A 21,830-nucleotide genomic window follows, 5' to 3' on the forward strand; every position below is an offset into this window, starting at 1 on the left:
TACATTTCAGGGGAGTATGTAGTAACATTTTGAACAAATAAAATTTACCTGAAGATCAGAGGACAGAACAAGCCACTAGATTAAACATAGAGGTCATACACCTTTAATCCTAACACTCGGGAGGAAGAGGCAGATGGATATCTGTGAGTTCAAGGCCACCCTGGACTACAGGAGATTATCCCAGTTTAAAAGAGAAACAGCCAGGCAGTGGTGGCACACACCTTTAATCCCAGCAATAGGAAAGTTGAGACAGGAAGTGATATGGCTGGGCGGAGAGAGGAATGTACAGCAGGAAGAGACAGGAATTCGCTACCTTGCAGAGGCTCTCTCAGGCTGAGGAGTTGGTAAGGTAAGAGGTGAGGTTGGCTGTGGCTTGCTCTGCTTCTCTGATCTTTCAGCTTTCACCCTGATATCTGGCTCCTAGTTTTTACTAAGATCAAATAGGATTCATGCAGCAAGCGTGCAAGCTATCACAAGTTATGCAGCCAAGTTTCCCAGATTTGTGGGGAAATGCAGTGGTCCAGAGAGCAATGGATGACCCTGAGAAAACCACCTTTGTGTTCACGGCCTCCACCATGCCAGATGAGTGTAATGAGCATAGTTTTTAAGACCATCTGTTTATGTATTTCTTCTATATGTCAAGTAGAATCATAGAAGTTTGTTTTTAGAAGTATTTTTTATTTATTTATTTTTGTTTCATGTGTATGGGCCTTTTGCCTGATACCTTTGGAAGCCAGAAGAGGGTGTCAGATCCCTTGAAACTGGAGTTACAGGTGGTTGTGAGCCACCATGTGGGTGCTGAGAATCAAACCCAGGTCCTCTGGAAGAGCAGTCAGTGCTCTTAACTACTGAGCCATCTCCTTAGCCCCTAGAACCATGTCTTTCTTTATTACATATATTTATTGTGTGCATGCGTTTGTGTGTGAGGATGTCACAGGGCATGTGTGGAGGTCAGAGGACAACCTGAACCTTGGAGGAAATCTCTCTCTCCTTCCACCACAGGGGCTCCAGGAAAAATTGACAGCATAGTCACAGTCAGATGCAGGAAGTGAAGTCATCAGGTCTTTAGTCCTCCTCTTCCATTTCAGAAAAGTCACCACAGATCCCATAAGCACAGCTCCAAGAACCAGGCCAGTTCCTGCATCTGACTGTGACTGTGTGTCTGTCTCCCGAGAGCACAGTGTGAACAGGTGATGAGTTCAGCCGTGCCCTGAGCAGCAATAAGTCCCATCCACACACTGATGGTCATTCCTTCCCCAGTCATCACTGCTGCTCCAACAGGGGCTGGGCTGGCACACCTCCACCCTGACGGAACTTTTGTTCCCTCTGAGCTACAGCTTCATTCATCATCCTTGAAATGAAGCATTTTTATGGTTGTGCAACTTCTTTAAGAGGGGGTATTTGACTAATGTACTAAAGTTGAGTCAAATTTGATGAAGAAAATAAAGTTTCAGATCCTTAAAAAAAACAAACAAACAAAAAAATGACAGCAGACATCTTTACCCACTGAGCCATCCCACCAGTCCCATATTTAGTTTTTTGAAGTAGAAAAAAAAAGTGTTATTGCTGTTTGAAAATAAAGAGGAAAGCATGTGATCTGCAGACACTTTGACAGAATAGCTGAGTATTTCTAGCAACGCTAGCATGGACTAGTGGAGTTCAATACGAATCCAAAACAAACGTGCAAAACCAACGGCACCTCACACCACAAAAGCAGTCTGTTTGAAAATACAGGGAAAACAGAGAGACCTCAGTTAGAGCATCATGGAAAACCACACACCCTCCTTAAAAATCCAGAGAAATATAAAAGCACTGTGGCTTGCTGGAGTTTGGACCACACATGGGTTTGAATTTGATAGTAGGTTAGATGAAAATTATATTGTTGGCGCACTTTCAAATGGATCTTTCTTTCGTGAAAATTCCATTACATGTATTTGAAGTGTCTTAGCAGATGTACTACGTGTATAGGACTTTGAACTAGAGTTTACCACACCGATCCCGTGAACTTATTTGATCACACTGCCACCTGCAGGTGCCAGGAAACACGGAGGCAGTCGGCAAGGATATTCACCAACTACCATGTGGCCTGTGGGAAAATACCATATTGAGACCTATCTTTGTACAATGGATGCATACTAATAAACCACACACACACACACACACACACACACACACACACACACACACAGCTTGTCAAAAGCAGAAAAGAAGCCATGCTGGGAGGGGAAGGGTACAAGAGGTCTGGGGGATGGAGGAGAGAGAAGAGGGAAGCAGAGAATCAACAAAAATAAATTTTGTTTGAAAAACTCCATAACGACAGCAAATACTGTACATACTAATTACAGGTTTTATTTTAAAAAGAAAACTATCATGTGTCAGTCATTGTATGAAGAAAGACTGGGTATCAGTAAGATGGCTTAGTGGGTAATGTGCCTACCATAAAGCCTGACAATTGTCCCCAGATTTCCACATGCACAAGTAGCATGTGTGTGCCACACCCCCCAATTAAATAAATAAATTTAATTTAAAAAATTTTTAGAAGAAACTGTAATCGCAATGTATGCATGTCCATGTATTTATACTTGTGTGTGTAATTTGTATTTATTGTGTGCATATATGTGTCTGTTTATGTGTTTGCATATGAACTCATATGCATGCATGTACATGTATGTGTACATGTTTGATAGTACATGGGTTTCTGTGTGTGCACATATGTGTTATGCATGAATGTGTTTCCATGTGTATATGTATGACATGTGCATATTGGGTATACCAGCATGTTTGTTGTAGAATATTATTTTAAGGTGTGTTACTTTTGTTATGTTGCATTTGTTTAACTCTGTGAAGCTGTGTTACTGTACCTGTCTAAAACACCTGAGGGTCTAATAAAGAACTGGCCAATGGCAAGGCAAGAAGAAAGGCTAGATGGGGCTGGCAGGCAGAGAGTATACATAGGAGGAGAAAACTGGGAGGAGAGATCTAAGATCTAGCAGCCAGAGCAGGAGGATGAGTCCAGGGACCATCCACCCAGTTACACAGCAAGCCACAGAGTAAGATTTACAGAAGTTAGAGAAAAGGAAAAGCCCAGAGGTAGAAGGTAGTTGGGATAATTTAAGTTAAGGAAAGCTGGCTAGAAAGTAAACCAAGCTAAGGTCGGGCATTCATAATTAAGAATAAGCCACGTGTGTGATTTTTTTGTGCCCCCCTCAAAGAGCCAAAAGCAACCAGCCACATATGTTTATGTGTTCATGTGTGTTTGTGTGTGTGTTTGTGTCAATATGTATCTATGTATGTGTGCATGTATGTTATTGTTTCTATACATGTGTATACAAGTATATACCTGTATGCATGCTTTTGTGTGTATGCATGTCTGCATTTACATGTGTGCATGTGTGTGTGTGTGTGTGTGTGTGTGTGTGTGTGTGTGTGTGTGTATGGTGGTGTATATGCAAGCATGTGTACATGTATGTGTGAATGTGTGGTTGCATGTGTGTATATACTCTTGTGTATGTATTTGTATTCGAGTGTGTGTTTGCATGTGTATATGAAGGGCATTTGTATGCATGTATATGTTCTTGTGTTTGTATGTGTATGAATGTAACACGGGGGTGTACATTGGGTGTGGCATGTGTATACATGTGTGTGTGCACATTTATTTCCAGGTTCAGTTTTTGGGAAGAGATGTCATCTTACTTTCAAAAGGGTAAAGAATTCACGAAGCCTAACACATCAGAGTTTCGTGAGACAATCTCTAGTTAGTTAATAACTCCCTGCCTGTCCTGGATCTCGCTCTGTAGCCCAGGCTGGCCTGGATCTCACTCTGTAGCCCAGGCTGTCCTGGAGCTCACTCTGTAGCCCAGGCTGGCCTGGATCTCACTCTGTAGCCCAGGCTGTCCTGGATCTCACTCTGTAGCCCAGGCTGTCCTGGACTAGCTCTGTAGACCAGGCTGGCCTCGAACTCACAGAGATCCGCCTGGCTCTGCCTCCCGAGTGCTGGGATTAAAGACATGCGCCACCACTGGGCCCATGTTCCCATTTTAAAAGCCTCTGATAGAGCAGCATGGAGGATAGGCCTGAGTTTGAGTCAGCCCTGGACTGTGTAATGAATTCTTGTGTGGGAATACATGTAAGCATGTCCATAAGTGTGCAAAGAGGTCAGAAGACGCCAGGAGTCTGACCCTATTACTCTCTATGCTATTCCCTCGAAACAGGGGTCTTTCCCTGAATGAGAGGCTCACCTACTCTGGCTGGACTGGTCAGCAAGTCCCAGGACCTGCTTGTCTCAGTGACCCACAGTGTTGGAGTCACAGGCTCAATTCGGTGCACATGGCCATGCCCAGCTATTAACATGTAGGTGCTGGAGAGGGAACTTGGTCTTCATGCTAGTATAGCATATGCTCTTACTCACTGAGCCTTCTTGGCAGCCCCAACAGTGAGTTCTTGACCTGTCTGGGCTACAGTTAGACCCTGCCTCAAAAATCCAAAGGAAGAGAGAGACCATTCCTCTGCTGGTAACTGGCTTAAAAAGGTTGAGACAAGGAAGTGTGCCGGTCTTCAAAACTACTTATACTTCAAAATGAAAAGAGAGGACAGGCGCTGGGCGCAGTCACATGCCTATAATCAGACCTCTTGGTAGATACAGGCAGGAGAATCTGGATTTCAAGGCCAGCCTCAGCTACATATCAAGTTCGAGGCCAGACAGGGCTACATCAGGCCCTGTCTTAAATAAAGTGGGGGTTGGGAGTGGGGGTGTAGCTCAGGGCATGGTGTTTGCTAGGGTATGTCTCCCCAGCACCCTGAAAAAGTAAAGACAGAACAGTCAGGCTAGGTCAGGGCAGTGGAATCTGAAAGCAGCCACACTTCTGTGCCAGCTTCTCCCATTAGCAAACCTGAGACAGGAAACTGGTCTGCTGTGTACTGCTTATTAAACATCATCTCAGCCATTGCTGACAATTCTTAACTCGGTGTCCTTGACAATTCTGCAATTCCCATTACAGGAAAGACCCAGAAGCAAACCGAGGCTAAGAAATGAGTCCAGAGACACAGTGACTAATATATGTGAGTTTAGGACTCAGCAAAAAAAAAACAATCATGTTTAGAGCCTGTATGCTCTTCTCAATAATTTAAAACTGGACCACTTACCAAGGTATCAATAGATCTCTCATCCAATAGACATCAAATTAAAACAGTAGGTTAGATCATGTGTATTTATTGTTCCAGAAACAGTTTTTTAACTGACTTCTGCTCCTTCGTGCCCCCCACTCACAGTCCCCACAGGGTGTTTCTCCTTCCTGTCGGTCATTACCTGAAACTCTTCTTTATCAGTATACATCAGACAAACAAAGTCAGGGGCTGGAGAGAAGGCTCGGCGGGGAAAACATACACTGCTCCCGCTGAGGACCTGAGTTTGGTTCTCAGCATCCCTTATGGACAGCTCGCAACCACCTGTCACTCCAGATCCAGGGGATCTGGCATCTTCTTCTGGACTGCATGGGCACCCACACTCACATGTAACATGTATGTACACTTAGATGCACACCCATATACACATTTTTAAAAAAATAAGTTAAACAATGTGTATGCATGGATGATTTTCTGATTTGTGTCTACAGATTAGATATCTTCCTTGAAGCCAGTCTTGTATGTTCATCTGGATTCTCTGCCCTCCATTTGAAGGTCTAGTCAACACTTCAGAGCAAAAAGATGAAAGTGAACTCTACATTTCTCCCTTCCAATATTCTCACTGTCTTCACGGCCTCAGTAAATAACAACCCATATTTCTGATACAGTAGAAAAATGTGTATCTCTTGTCCTTCCATCATATCCGATACCATATCTATTGGCAAATGGAGTCATCTTATCCTTCAGAACATATCCACATTAACAAAGATAAAAAATCTTCTAGCCACTATTATCCAGGAGACTGTCTCTTGTACCTGCTTTAGGGCAAGGGTCTCTAGGATGGCCAAGAGACTGCACCTCTCAGATCACCCAGAGAGTGTTTGTGATTGGCCCATGGCCTCAGCGGCTATATTCTAAAACTATCATCAAATTTTCCCAAGACAAATTTCTCTACAGCTACCTCAGTGGGTCAGTTCCTAGGACAGGAGGTCTTCCCAGGTGTGTGGCTTTGACTTAAGGACTCTGTTAAGCCTTGCTGGTTTTTCTTAGAACTTACCAGAACCTTAGAGTTTTCCATCTGACCCTCTTTGTCTTCCTTCCATCCTCCCCAGGGGCCAGACCTGCATGAAAGTCAGAAGGAGCCTAGTCTGGCACCTCCGATCCCTTGTCAGGCATCCCACCTCATGCATCTCTTGTGTGTCTCATGCCATCTCCATATCCAGGAGGACCCAGACTAACGCAGTCTCCTAGTGGTTCTGTTTCCATATTCAGTCTCTCAGACTCATCAGATAGTAGCCAGGCATGATCAAACTTACCGGCTTCTCCAGGCCCTACACAACCTGGGCACCACTGCCCTACATCTTTCACCTCTTCTTTGCAGACTCTACCACTGCCACACAAGTCTTCCGGCCATTGCTTGACGCACCAGACATCTTCCTCTTGTTTGCTACAAATGAAATTATGTTGCAGTTTTGTAACTCCAAAGTTCAACTACATATTTATCACTAACTTGCTCACAGTGAAATATGAAATGACATTTTTATCTCAAGTAAGCTCAACCCACACTTAATTAGCAAGGTTCTAGCCAGGAAAGAGCTTAATGTCAAGGGAGTGAAAATTGTCTGTCTATGACTCTCAAGACTATGAGTGATTCCAGGGAAGGCTGACAAGTTGCTGGTTTGTTTGTTTGTTTGTTTTTCCCAACCTAGTGAGAGAAAAAAAATTAAAACAGGAAAACATTGGAGACTCTCCTATTGCTAAGACTATATGACAGCAAATTAGCTTAGTAACTGGGCTCATTACACATCCGAACTCTGACAGCCTGAAAGATGGTCAGAACCTTAGGCTTACTGAAATTTATTTTTAAAACATGCATATTCTACTGAAACTCAGGCTGATTGTGAACCTTTCCTGGTCCCTTCTTTTTTAAATAACACTTTTATTCTTTGAGAACACCATCCACAGATACAATGTAATTTGATTGCATTCATCCGTCCAGCTGTCCCCTTCCAGCTCCTCCCGAGACCCTCCACCACTTCCCCTTTCCAACTCTTAACCACTTCTTCAACAATAACCCTCTGCCTTAGCTGCTTTTCTGTTCTTGTGATAAAGCACCACCATCAGGGCATTTTTTAAAGAAGGAAGGGAATGGGATCATTTGGCTCCAGAGGGCTAAGGATGGAGAGGTATGGCAGCAGGTAGCCATGGGCAGCAGGCAGGCAGGTGAGGAGGCAGGAGCTGGAAGCTGAGAGCTCACACCCTCAACCACACGCACAAAACAAAGAAAACAAACTGCAAATGTCTGAGGCTTTTAAACCTCAAACCCATGCCCAGTGGTTTCACTACCTGGAGCTACCCCAAAAGAACCACCAACTGAGGAATAAGTATTCAGATGCCTGAGACTGTGGGGGACATTTCTCATCCATATTCACTGAGTCCAGTTAGTGCTTCCCATATGAGCATGAGTGTAGAGTCATCAACTGGCCATCTACCAGGGCCACCTCCCTGAAGAAAAACTGCTCTTCCTCCCCCAGCAACCGTCAGCAGCCACTGGCTCCTGGGGTGGGGGTGGGGCTCCCCCACCTGTTCATTGGCTTGACCTAGTGTTGTGAGTTCATGAATTCAAAGGCCATGTCCTGAAGTCACTGTGTCTTCGAAGTCCTCCCCAGCCTCTAGCTCACGATCTTTCCACTCTGCTCTTCTACAACGTTCCTTTAAGCACCCCACACTTACTCTCTGCACTTGGACCGGCGGTGAGGCTCTGTACTAACCATTATCCACTTCAAAAAGAAACTCTGATGGGGCTGAGAGCTGCACTCCTCTACGGGCACAAAGATAAGCATTCTCTTTGCTTTTTGAAACAGGCTTCACTGAGTAGCCTTGACTGTCCTGGAACTTGCTCTGTAGACCAGGCTGACTTTGAACTCACAGAGATCCTCCTGCCTCACTCAGATCCTACTGAGTGCTGGGATTAAATGCATGTACTATCACTGCCTGGCCAAAGATAAGCATTTTAAAGGCAGTTTAATGCCAGTGATATTTTTAAAGGCAGGGAAAACTAAGGTGGTATAATTGCATGTTCATTTTAAAACTTGAGGTCGAAATAGAAGCCAAAGGGTCACAGAGACTGGAGACCTTTCTCTGGCATCAGGATCATCTGCATACAAATTGCAGATGCTGTGACATAGAAACAGAGCCACAAAGTGCCTTTTTGGCAAGCTGCCCTTCTCTGAGTACTGCATTTGGAGGTCCCAGGCAAAAAAATGCAGACTCTAGATCCTGTCACCGAGTCACAGTCCAGGAAGGTCTGACTTAAGAATTTAAAGGCATAACTGTACCCAGGTACGTGAGCCCGTTCCTGCCAGCGGGTAAAGAGCCGAGAAGAAATGCTTTTCTGGTTTTGCCTCCAAGTGATTTGCACACTCCTGCATTGATCCCAATCCTTCCAAAGCCCCAAAGCCATAAGAGTCCTTTAGAAATGCTCCCAGGTGGCTCTCTATCTGGTGGGGACACAGAAGATGTTTACGCTGCTGAGTCTCCCTCTGTTTTCCTGGAGGAAGCATGGCACAGGTCCTACTTTTCTTTGACTAAGAAAAAGCAAAACCATGAACCATTTCCCGAGCTCTGTTAATGCTTTCCTAACCTCAGATGGGAAGTCCAAGTGAGGGAGATGGAAAGACAGGAAGATTGTGGAGACAGAGAGGAAAGCATAGGGGTGGCAGGTGCCCTTCACCCCAGGCTCTGATCGCCCCTTCTGCTGAGGAAGGCAGGAAACTTCAGGTACCACTGATAAAGACCACTTTCTATTTTCCAGTTGTCAAGAACACTAAATAAGCTGGGTGGTGGTGACACAGGCCTTTAATCCCAGCACTCAGGAGGCAGAGGCAGGAGGATCTCTGTGAGTTCAAGGCCAGCCTGGTCTACAGAGTGAGTTCCAGGTCAGCCAGGGCTACTCTGGAGAGAAACCCTGTCTCAAAAATCAAAAAAAGAAAAAAGAACACTGAATAAGCCGTATGTACTTGGTGCCTAAATAATGCATGTATTTCTAGCGCTCCTCTCCCATTCCTAAATCTAAACACCACCACAACCACCCCGCATCTGCATTATAACTTTCTGTTTATGGAAAAAGTCTTTCACTTTTAACCTGTTGTAAGCAATACTCTTGGAGCAATGTTAAAAGGGGGAGGGAGGTTTTGTGGCAACCACAGCGACGTCACAACCATCTGTAATTCCAGCCCCAGGGAATCTGACACCTTCTTCTGACCCCTATGGGCACCAAACATGTACATGGTGCAATACATACATGCAGACAAAGCACTCACACACATAAAATAAAGATAACTTTAAAGAAGTAAAAAGAAAGAAAACAGAAGCCTAAGAGTGACCCCTTGAGAAGTCCACACCCACACACGGGTGTGCCTCATCTTTTATCTGTTTCTATTAACTTGTGTGCCTCAGATCTGTGTTACAAATAAATGTCTCTTAACAAACCATCAGTTCTGCTTCATACTGACTTTCCCTGAAATCCACCCAGGCCACAAATCTCAGTTTGGGTTTGACACGAACATTGGAAAGGAAAATGGAATTTTGTACAGGGGATGGAGTCTTGGTTTCGTTTGTTTGTTTGCATTTTCTGTTGCTGTGAGACAAAACCCTGACTGAAAACATAGGGAAGAAAGGATTTCCTTTTGCTCACAGCTCCAGGTTCACAGTCCATCGTGGGGACAGAGCAGGGAGGCAGGGGCTCGAAGCATCTGGTCACACTCACAGTCAAGAGCAGAGAAAGGAGGAATGCATGCATGCTATCTTGTATTTAGCCCATTCTCTACACTTAGACAATCTAGGATCCCTAGGATCCTCTGCCTAGGAAATGATGCTGCTCACTGTGGGCAGGTATTCACACATCAATTACTATAATCAAGATAATCCCCACAGACATGCCCACTATCCTATGCAGATAATTCCTCATTGAGTCTCTCTTCCCAGGTGACTCCTGATTGTGTGGAGTTGGCAACAGACATTAATCATCACCATCTCTGTCCCAATCTCCAGTGTCTCAGCTAGGGTTTCTATTGCTGTGATGAAGCACCATGACCAAAAAGCAAATTGGAGAGAAAAGGGTTTGTTTGAAGTCATCCTCTACCATAATTTTGAGACAGGTCTCTCACATTCCCTGGAAACACATTGATTCAGTTAGTCTAGCTGACAGTGAACTCCAGTGATCCAGCTATTTCCACCTGCCTCCCTCTGCAGCACTGGATTACAAGCCCAGCTTTTCATGTGGGTTCAGTGCCGGGTCCCGCCCAATCGAACAGTCTTTGAAGGGAGGACTGAGGATTAAGAAATAATAGATATGAAAAATAGACAACATAAAAGAAAAAGACAGAGACACAGAATAGCATCGGGAGGGCTCTGGGTCAATACTACAGTTGTCCCAAGTTTATTCCTCATGGACTTTTTATACACCAGCAAGGAGAGAGGCAAATTAATTCTCAAAATATCTAGTAGCCACACCTTACAGCAAAACATCCTGTATTTAGGCCTTTAAGTGTAAGACACCTGGAAACCACACCTTTGGCCAAAACATCCTAATATTCAGCCTCGCAGGGCAAAATAAGCTCTGACTCTTTGGCCTTGAGTCAAGATGGAATAAGACCACACTCTGGAGAGAGTCTCTGTGGGCCCCCCACAGTCCAGCTCAGGTCTGCACACTTGCACTACAAGCCCTTTACTGACCAATCCATTTCCATAGTCCTCAGTCCTAGGATAAGATTTTAAGTGCCATCACTTTGGCTGACTGTGGTGATATTTTTATTTGTGTACCCCAACAAAGCTTATCTGAGGATCAGAGGAAAAAGCCAGTCACTATAGTAAACATAGAGGTCAGGCAATGGTGGCACACGCGTTTAATCCTAGCATTCGAGAGGCAGAGAGATCCATCCAGCTCTCCATGAGTTCAAGGCCACATTGGGAACAGAGCCAGGCATAGTGGCACATGCCTTTAATCCCAGCACTAACTATGGAGGTCTGGAGGTTTGTACAGACAGACAGGAAGTGATAGAGCTGGGCAGAGAGAGGAAGTAAGAGGGCAGAGACAGAAAGGCATATAGGCGTGGGTATACAGGAAGTAGGTCTCTTTGGAGGCTGAGGAGTTGATAAAGTGAGTTTGGCTGTGGCTTGTCCTATTCCTGTGATCTCTCGGTTTTCAGCCCCAATATCTGGCTCCATGTTTTTTTGTTTTTTGTTTTTTGATTAATAAGACCATTTAGCAATTCGTTTTACAGCCGAACACTCTCTGAACGGTGATTTAGAAAAACTCTAGTTCTGATTGACTGATTTCAAGTGACTACCTTGTACATATGGAACTCCCTCCTCTGATATGATTTCAACCTCTCCATCTGTGCATGAAATTCCCTTTCCTCATACATTCTCAGACACTGATCTCTCTCCTCTTTCTCTGTTTGTCTGAGAGAGTCTCATGCAGCCAGTAGGTCTCAAACTCACAATGTAAGCTGACTTTGAGCTGCTCAGTACTTGTTCCTCCTGCTTTCTGCTCCCATCTGGGTGACAAGTACAGGCCACCACACACTGTTTTAATATTAACTGAATACGTAAAGCAGTTAACTGTGTGGTGTCCTTTTAAATTCAGTGAAGTTAAATGTGACTATTTTCTCCTTTATCTTCTCTACAAAAAATAATTCACTACCATATAGTACACTGAATAAAATATATAGAACTGTACACCATTTAAAGATTAAGTGAATAATTCCATTGCTAGTACTCATAATTGATCAGGAAAATGTTGGATTTTAGCTCAGTGGAACTTCTTTCAAGAATTCCAAGAATGGAAAACATTTGTGTTGTTTTGAGTTACAGATTTGTGGTGAGTCATTATAAAACAAAAGGAAATTATTTGTTTGTCTGGTCAGTGCTGGAGATGGAACCTAGGGAAGCGCTCTGCTGTTGAGCTATAATCCCAGCCCTGCTATTTATCTCTTAATTCACAATGCTGTCTACTGCTGAACAGAAATTATTCAGTTTTGACACTGCCAAACGCCTGATATTTTTCTTGATGGTCTGACTTTAAGGTTTTGTTTAACAAACTCCTGCCCTCACTATTTCTCCTTCGTTTTCTTCTGCTGTTGAAAATACACAGATTTCCCTTTTGTGTTTATGTCTCTCAGTCATAAGCCCACATGAACTGTCCTGCAGCATCAGAGATACCTCCTCAAGACGACCCTTTGCTGGAGGGCCTCACTGATCTCTTCCTGCATCATAACATTGTAACTTCACTGTTTAGTGGCCCTGTGGTTTTGTTTCCTTCATGTATATGGTGCTTTGCCTATATATATGTATGTACACACATGTGTGCCCCTACAACTGGAGTTATAGAAGGTTGCAAACAGCCATGTAGGTGCTAGGAATTGAAGCAGGATCTCTATAGGAGCAGCCGGAGCTCCTAACCACTGAACCACCCTTCCAGCCCTTGTTACCTTGGTTTTATAGTTGTTCTTTTACTTCTTGTTGAGTTGAAATTCACAAGGTAAAAAAATAGCCGTTTCAAAGTGAATGATCCAACAGTATCAATCCTTGCTCAAAATTATGTAGCAATCTTCTTTGTCTGGCTCTGTACATCTATCTCCAGTGGGCCTGAATGGCTAGTCAGATCCATTCTGCTCTGCTTCAAGTGTATTTGTCATTAACAAAGCAAACACAGAGTAATTACTGATATTAAATGTTACTATCATGGAGTTTGGGAGCAGAGCTCCATGGTAGAGTGTGGTGATATTTTGTTTGTGATCTAACAAATAAAGCTTGTCTGAAGATCAAAGCATGGAGCTAAGGCACTAGTTAGCAATAGAGACCAGGCAATGGTGGCACACACCTTTGATCCCAGCACTAGGGAGATGGAGACAGGAAGTGATATGGTTGGACAGAGAGAGGAATGTAAGGCGGGAGGAGACAGGAGCTCAGTCCCTTTCATGCTGAGGAGCAGACGAGGAAAGAGATGGTGGCTGTGGCTTGCTCTTTTGTCTCTCTGATCTTTCAGCATTTACCCCACTATCTGACTCCGAGTTTTTATTATTAAGATCAATTAAGATTCGTGCTACACTGGAGCACTTGCCGAGCAAGCACTAGGCCCTCAGTTCACCCTGTGGCACTACCGAGAAACAGAGTTCGACGCCAGTTATTACTGCTGTTGTTGCTTTCTGGTCAGAAAACACAGAACAGATGACATCACTCTCCTGCCTCTGAAGCTTAGAATCCTCCCCGTGAGCCCTCTTGGCCTTTCCTCCTTCCTACAGCCATCCTCATTAAAATTCCACTTCATCTCTGTGGACGCTCTGATGTCACTCCAGCCCTGATCTGCCCACCTGCCCCAGGGTCTCCACCCCTTCAGCACCCCCACTAGAGTACCTATAGCCAACTTCCAGCCCGATAGCAGGACGTTGGTTCCCACCTTAAAAACCGCCCACCCAGACTTCCCATGCTTGTCTACAGCACCACCTCGCAGGGCTGTTGCGGCTAGCACCACAGCATGGTCCTCACTCTTCCTCATTCGAGATCAGTTCTCAGTAAGACCACAACTCAAGCCACAGTCCCCTCTGTTATGGTTTCTCTAGACCTGTTTGATTCAGAAACACCAGGAAATTACTTAAGTACACTTTTGGGGGTGTCTGTGATAATACTTCATGAGGCAAGTGGGTCCTGAGAACTCCAGCCTAATGGGCGGATTAACCCCTTGGAGGACTCATAACAGGATGGCACTGTTGGGAGGAGGTGCAAGGCAGGAGGTGGGGCTTGGCTGGAGGAAAGCAGCTCTTGCTGGGTCTTGTCCTTGGGGGCTCTACTTCTCCCTGACTCCTTCCTGAATGTCACTTCTCTGGTTTTTTGCTCACTGTGAGGTAAAGAACCACCACTATATTCTTGAACTGAACCTTGAACTGAACCCTAAAAACTAAGAAGCAAAACAAATTTTCCCATTTGTTGAGTTCTCTCAGTAAAGTAACTACAATAGTCCAGCCTCTCTGGAGCCTCTAATCTGGGCTTTCTTGCCATTCGTGCCCCCCACACCCAAAGCCTGTTCTCCACACAGAAGCCACCAGTGTGGCTGCGTCCAGTGGCACATCCCGGCTATCTCAGCGTTAAGTAGGCTAAGGCAGGAGAATCATGAATTAAAGGCCAGCCTACGCTACATATTGAGACCCTATAGGGGTTGGGGATTTAGCTCAGTGGTGGAGCCCTGGGTTTGATCCTCAGCTTCAAAAACAAAACAAAACAAAACAAAAAAAAAAAAAAACAAAAAAAAAACTGAGACCCTATAAAAACAAACAAGCAAACAAATCCAGCAACAACAAAAATCCACCTGGCTTCCAATTTCACTCATGATGAATTTCAAAATCCTCATGCCAAAGGCCCTCTGGTTGCTTAGTCTTCATGAAGATGGCATTACTGTCTCCTAGCGGTTCCTTTGGGATCTTGTGAGGGTTAGTTTTGTAATATATAGTATACACCTATAAAGTGCTAATCACCTCTTTCTATGTAACTTTCCAATTTCTGCATGGATATTCATATAGATAAAGGTATTTACCCTTGCTTGACTATTTAGTGTGCAATACACTTTCAAGACTGTACTGTTCTGTAATAAAAAAATAATACATTACTTTGTTTTAATGTTATCAAAAAGTTTCTCACCACTGTGGGAATTCCTTTATTCTTGGCATGGCCACTCTTATAATCTGTATCCCCAGGACTACCCTGCATCTGAATATATTTGTGTCCTATGGCCACGCCATCTTCCCCATGCCCAGTCTTGTCTGAACACATTTACAGGTACCACTCTCATGCTGCCTCTGCACATAGCTATAAAAGCATGACTACTCCATCACGTCTCTTATTGTAGTCAGGTCTCTGAGTATGTGTTAAAGTGCACACAATTGCATCCAATCAGCGTCTAATCGACTCTCCTAAACGTGGCTTGCTTGTGGATCCAAGGCCTCCTGATAAGGTCAGGTCTCCTTGAGGAAGATGCCTGTCTTTTTCAGCCCCTCCTAACCCCAGGGATGACTCCAGACTCAAGGCTGGAGTCAGATCTCAATATGCACTGAGGGGATGGATGCTAAGTTTAGCCCAGGAGCATATGGCTTATATTTTGAAAGAATTTCCTTATTTTTCTAGTATATATGGAGATTAAAAGAAGAAAACCCGAGGAACATGTTGTCAATGAATTTGAAGAGTGCTACTCCAGGAAAAAGTCAAAGTTAGACTATCCCAAATGTACTCAAACACATGCATTTAAGAGACATTCCAGATGTGATGTGTGAGTGCTGGAGTAGCCAAATGTACTCAAACACATGCATTTAAGAGACATTCCAGATGTGATGTGTGAGTGCTGGAGTAGCCAAAGAGGCTATGGCATTTTCCTTGGTTGGTTGATTGAACTCTGGTTTTAGTATTTCATAAAATTGACATGTTAGAACACTCTTGGCATAGACATGAAAGAATGTGAAACTCATTTATAATCTGCAACTTGCATCCCCACCCCCCAGTAGATCTTTCATGGAGCTTAAGAAGGCATCTGTGCACAAGACATGATGAGATCCTCTCAGTGAGACAGTGCCAGCAGCCTGGAAAGGCTCTGTGGTGGTGGGAAGACAGTGTGTGCTGCTGCTGGAGAGGTGACTGATTTCAGTGCACAGCATGATCCCGAAGTGGTGCCGCCAGAGAGCAGCTCTGAACCCCGAGTCAAGCTAGGAAAGATGTTGTAATGGCAGCCGAAATTACTTCAAATAACCAGAATGTCTTGATCTGGCAAATTATGGGACTGCACTGGAATAGATGGATAACCTAGTAAAGCATCACTTGGCCTGGGAGCTATAGAGCTGGATCAGGCTGTCTCAGTAGGACATACAGGCCAACCTCTTAGTAAGCATCTGAGACTGGGCAATTCACAAGTGCGGGACCTCATTTGACGGTGTCCTCCTGAGGAGAGACCAACAATAATGCCACAAATATACCGTAAATCTTCCTCCAGGTGTTCCCCAACGTGGGACATTTTCTAAGCTGTCAGAATGCATGTATTATATTTCTATTAACCTTTCTACATGACATAAAGGGGGAGCTGATTGGACAATGTGCTCTGACTTCCGGCTGCCCCAGGCATTGTACACTTCTCCCTTCCTGGTGGCTTCCTGCCGCATGCACACTGGCCATCCTCAGTCATGTTTCCCATCACCAGACATCTGCACTCACGATGCTCTCCACCAGAGGTGCTCCTCTTCCCTTGATTTGTTCACATGACACCTCATTTGCCTACCTTATCTATCAGAGGGTGGAGCTAAGCCACTAGTTAACCATAGAGGCCAGGCAGTGGTGGCACACACCTTTAATCCCAACACTTAGGAAGAGTAGTTCAAGGCCACCTTGGGCTACACAAGATTGATCCAGTCTAAAAGAGAAACAGCGTGGTGGTGGTGGTGGTGGTGGTGGTGGTGCATGCCTTTAATCCCAGCACTGGGGAGGTGGAGACAGGAGTATAAGGCAGGTGGAAACAGGATCTCGGTCCCCCATTTGTTCTGAGGATTCATAGCGGTAAGAAGTTTCTAGTGGCTACTCTGCTTCTCTGATCATTCAGTTTTCACCCTCGATATCTGACTCCAGGTTTTCATTGTTAAGACTAATTAGGATTACAGTTCAAGAGCCCATGGCCTTTCACAGCCATGTGAGCATTCTGTTTACTGCTCTAGTTGGCAGTGTGAACCTGGGAGAGCAAGGTCTAAAAATGAGTCGGACTAAAGTCTCCTGCAATAGCCAACTGTATTCAGAACATCAGGAGGGTTAAGAAGAGTGTACAGTCACAAGGATAAGCCACACATGGCAAAAACATGTTTTTCCATAGAGGCACATGAATAACAACAGCTAAAGTCAACTCACTCCTACCTGTTATGCCTGGGAGGGGCACAGAAACATTCCAAGAACAATTCTGTGTTTTGAGGAAACTGAGATCACAAAACTCTTGTTTTTTTTGAGTTTTCTCAGAAGCACTTAGAATTCTCACACAACTCCATTCTTGGCATGTGTTCCGACACTCTACCACCAAACTACACCCACAATTCTGGACACCCATATTTAAATAATAACTTCCCAAGTTATCTTCCATCCCTTTACTCAAATTTATTCTTTTTATACCATTTTACTCCAACATGAGATTGTATTACATAATATTTGGTATTGGTCTTTCTTGGGTGGATATAACCTCCAAGTGTGTGTATTATGTAAGTGATTTGATTAAAGAATTAATGCTAATAAGAAACAGAAGCATCACATGATCCAGCTATATCACTCCTGGTGTGTACCCAAAGGTACGCCCTTGCCAACAGCAATAGCAGAAAGATGTATGCCTAGTCCTGGCTACTGCTGTAGTTTTGTGATAATTAAGCTATGAGATCAGGGCCCACCAGCCCCTGATAGGTAAAGAAAATGTGGTGTGTAATGTGGTGGGTTTATTCAGCTGTAAAGAAAAATGAAATTATGACATTTGTAAGAAAACAGACAAAACTGGAGATCATTGTGTTAAGTAAGCCAAACTTAAGAAAAATAAACATTTCATGTTTCTCTCCTGTTCAGTCTAGATTTAAATTTACATGTTAATGTTGTCTTTACTGCCTGATATACATTGTGCCTCCTCATTAAGTATGTTATGAGCCCAGACAACATGTCTTCTTTTTTTAAACACCTTTTATTTATTTGTTTGTTTGTTTGTTTATTGGATTGAACCCAGAGCCTTGAGCTTGCTAGGCAAGCTGAGCTAAATCCCCAACCCCGACAACATGTCTTCTTGAGATGCAGTTGTTTAACTCTATGTTCTGTCTTTATTTCCTATGAGATTTTGTATCTTTGGTCTGATTTTGTATGACACAATTATTATCCTAGCTTTTAAAAATTTCTGATTTTTAAAATTTATTTGAGCCTATCTCTTCTCTTTTAAATCTATCTCTTTTAGGAGATATAGTGCTATTTTTTTTATAGAACTATCATAAGACTGAGCTTTAAAAATCAAACTCCTGGGTTTACACCCAAAGCACTCTAAGTGCCACACAGATATGAGCACATCCAGGCTTGTGGCTGCACAGGCCACAGTGGTAACAGATGAGTGGGTCATGAGAACATGTGACACGTACACAGTGCAGTTCCAGCAGGTTATAAAGAAAAGTGAAACAGTTTGAGGGGAATCGATGCAACTGGAAGTCATTATGCTGTGAAATAAGCCACTCAGAAAGAGACTCATCTTTTTTTCTCATGTGGAGAGTCTAGTTGTAACTCTGTGTATGTGTGTATGTAGGTCATGACGCTAGAAATGGAACCTGAGAGGGGAGATAAAATCTTAAGGCAGGTGTGGCGGGGAGCAAAGGAGTCCATGTGACCCAGAGGTAGCAGGGACGGGGACCAGGGAGGAAGTGGGAAATGGAGATGAATAAGACCAAAGCATGTATCAAAGTCCCATGGTGAAACCAATTACTTAGTATGCTAATAAAAGAATAATGAAAATCTCAAAAACAGAAAAACAAATATGTGGTGGTATTGTGTTCCTCACAATATTGTGCACCCTAATAAATTTATCTGGGGTCAGAGAACAGACAGCCACTAGAACAAAGCCAAAAACGGTGGCTAGAAAATTGGTCAGAGCAAGCCATAGCAGAAGTTGGGCGGTGGTGGTGCACTCCTTTAATCCCAGCACTTGGGAGGCAGAGCTAACCAGATCTCTGAGTTCAAGGCCACTTTAGAAACAGCTAGGCGTGGTGACACACGCCTTTAATCCCAGGGAGTGATAGCAGAAAGCAGAAAGGTATATAAGGCGTGAGGACCAGGAACTAAGTTAGTTAGGCATTTGGCTGGTTAAGCTTTTAGGCTTTGGAGCAGCAGTTCAGCTGAGATTCATGTGGATGAGGACTCAGAGGCTTCCAGTCTGAGGAAACAGGATCAGCTGAGGAACTGGCGAGGTGAGGCAACTGTGGCTTGTTCTGTGGCTCTGATCTTCCAGCATTCACCCCAATAACTGGCCTCGGGTTTGATTTTATTGATAAGAAACTTTAAGATTCCTGTTACACAAATATATTGTTTAAATATTTTAAAATTCTCTGACTTTTAATTGGTCACTTAAACCCATTCACAATTTTTATCATAGAAAGGCCTATTTTACTTTTTTTCTATTCTTTCACTTTTCTTTCCTGTATTACACTGGCTTGCGGGGAAATTTTGTACTGAATTTTACTGTTATACCTTCCAAGATCATTTTTCTGCTAGTTACCCAGAATTGAACTGGGGAATATTCCTTTGCTCTGTGTGAATATATGTCACTGTGATTGGTTTAATAAGGAAGATGGCTGGCCTATAGCCAGGCAGGATAAGGTTAGGGAGAGAACCAGACTAAGAGAACTCTGGGAAGAAGAAGGGTGGGGTCTGAGGAGTCTCGAGCCAGACTCAGAAGAAGCAACATGGGAAATTCATCAATGAGGTAAATGAGCCTCATGGCAGCACACAGTTTAATTAAGTTGTAAGAGCTGGCTGGGTACAAGCCTAGGCTATCGGCTGAGCATTTATAATTAATAATAAACCTCTGTGTGGTTATTTGGGAGTGACTGTCAGGTCACAGAAAAGCCCACCTACATCAAACATTTTGTTTCCTAATTTTCTTTCCTAACCTTTGGCTGTGGTTATAAAAGTAAGTTCTGATCAGAGGAATGTAAGCAGGAGTGTAGGGCTGTGAGGAAGTACTTCCTAAGTCTCTTCCTTCCTCCAGCCCCTGCCCTAATAGTGGGAACCAGTGCTTTTGAACCTTATGGGACCAGGAAGTGACCTGAGTGTGGCCATGCTGTGTGGTGGTTGAGAACTCTTAGGAACATGCAGTGATCTTGGAGCCATTATAGTGCCTCTAACTCAAGCCAGGAAACTGCTTTAAATTTTTTATTTTATTGGGCTAGAGAGGACTCAGTGGGTAAGAACACTGGCTGCTCTTATAGAGGACCCAAGTTCAATTCCTAGAACCCACATGGCAGCTCACAACCATCTCTAACTTCAGTTGCAAGAAATCTAATGCCCTCTTCTGGTTCCCTAGGCACCAGGCACATATATGATACACATACTTATATGCAGGCAAAACACCCACACACAGTTTTTAAAAACTAATAAAAAATTTTAACTAAAAATTGTATTCATATTTATTTATGTGTATGTGTGCATGTCTTAGTATATGCCATGTGTATGCAGTGCCTGTAGAGGCCAGAAGAGGGTGCTGGTGAACCACCTGATGTGGGCACTAGAACCTGCAACCAGCAGCTGCCCTAACTGCTGAGCACCTTTCCAGCCACCCCAAGTTTCTTTAACTTAAAAAAGAAACTGCTTTAAGCCACTTTATGTGGGATTTTGTTGGTCTGTGCAGCTGGATCTAACAGGAACTGCTCATTTCCTGGAGCTGCTGCATTATTGTAGGCTACGGGGGAGGGGAGGTGGCAAAGTAGTGTCTCCCTCAGCCCCCCTCAGTTTGTGGCATCTGGCCTCCTCATTAAGCTTTTCCACCTCCACTTCCCAACACAGTGGGTTTTCTTACAAGTAGATCTTAAAGTAAAGATATGACTGTGGTGGCTTATTCCAGATCTCAGGAAATGAGTGCTTGGGGAGAATAAGGGAGAAACAAGAAAAACAAAAGAGGAACACTGAGGTCCCCATGGTCACTGGGTACATGATCCCACTGGGACTTCATGAAAAATATTCCTCCTAGGATCGTCCATGAAGGGCAGGGTTCTGCAACATTCATCTACCAGGTTCTATCCCATTGGCTGAGTCTTCCCAGTAGGTATAAACTCCATTGTCTGTTTAGAAACAGCAGGCTTTCCTACATAGAGAATTCTCCATGGATAAATATTTAAGAGGGGGTGTTGCTAAAATTCCTTCCTTTCAAGCGATACAAACAATGTCTAGTCCTCCTACAATCCCAACAAAACAAGGTGTAATTCCATCAGAGTTCACTCTGGGAAGGAAACCAGTTAATTTATTAGGCTTGTTTACACACGAACAGGTGACCTTAAAGTGGTCTCACTGTAAGGTCTGCACTGGCAGGGACGATGACACCCATCACCCCCTCTCCCCAAGCCCCATGGCTGTGCAGAGTGAGCCCCTTCCCTTGCCTACCCATATCTGCTAGCCCTTTCCAGAGACTCTGGGACCATGGACAATTAGGACAGAATTGCATACCAGTGTCTGCGAGGGGCGGCTGAGTTCTCAGAGGATGGTCCTATGTCCTTTCTGCTCCCTCCTTGTACCAGGGGACTAACTCCTGAAGATGGTGGCAGTTTGGCTTGAAGCACAGTCCTGTACAAAGGAGCTGGGATGAGGTTAGACACTGTTACCAAGAGCTGAGTTTTACTGTCCTCAGAAGTTGTAGACAGATTTTCTTTGGGCTGCCAGCTCACAAAACAAACAAACAAACAACATGGAGACTTATTATAAAAGATCAGCCTATAGCTTAGGCTTGTCCCACTAGCTATAACTTAAATTAACACATTATATTAATCTATGTTTTGTGTCATGGCTTTTTACCTCTCTTCCATCTTGTACCTCCTGTTTCCTCTCTGTATCCTCTGGCATCTTGCCAGTGCATAGATTAATCTCCTCTTCTCTTCTTCTTCTTCTTCTTCTTCTTCTTCTTCTTC

General features: G+C 43.9%; 1 pseudogene; it reads right to left on the reverse strand.

The window, feature by feature from the left end:
* Positions 1 to 448: 448 nt before the first annotated feature.
* LOC118576965 lies at positions 449 to 590 on the reverse strand (annotated as a pseudogene).
* Positions 591 to 21,830: the final 21,240 nt, after the last annotated feature.

Source organism: Onychomys torridus, chromosome 1 (assembly GCF_903995425.1).
Source record: "Onychomys torridus chromosome 1, mOncTor1.1, whole genome shotgun sequence".
NCBI classification, from domain to species: Eukaryota; Metazoa; Chordata; class Mammalia; order Rodentia; family Cricetidae; genus Onychomys; species Onychomys torridus.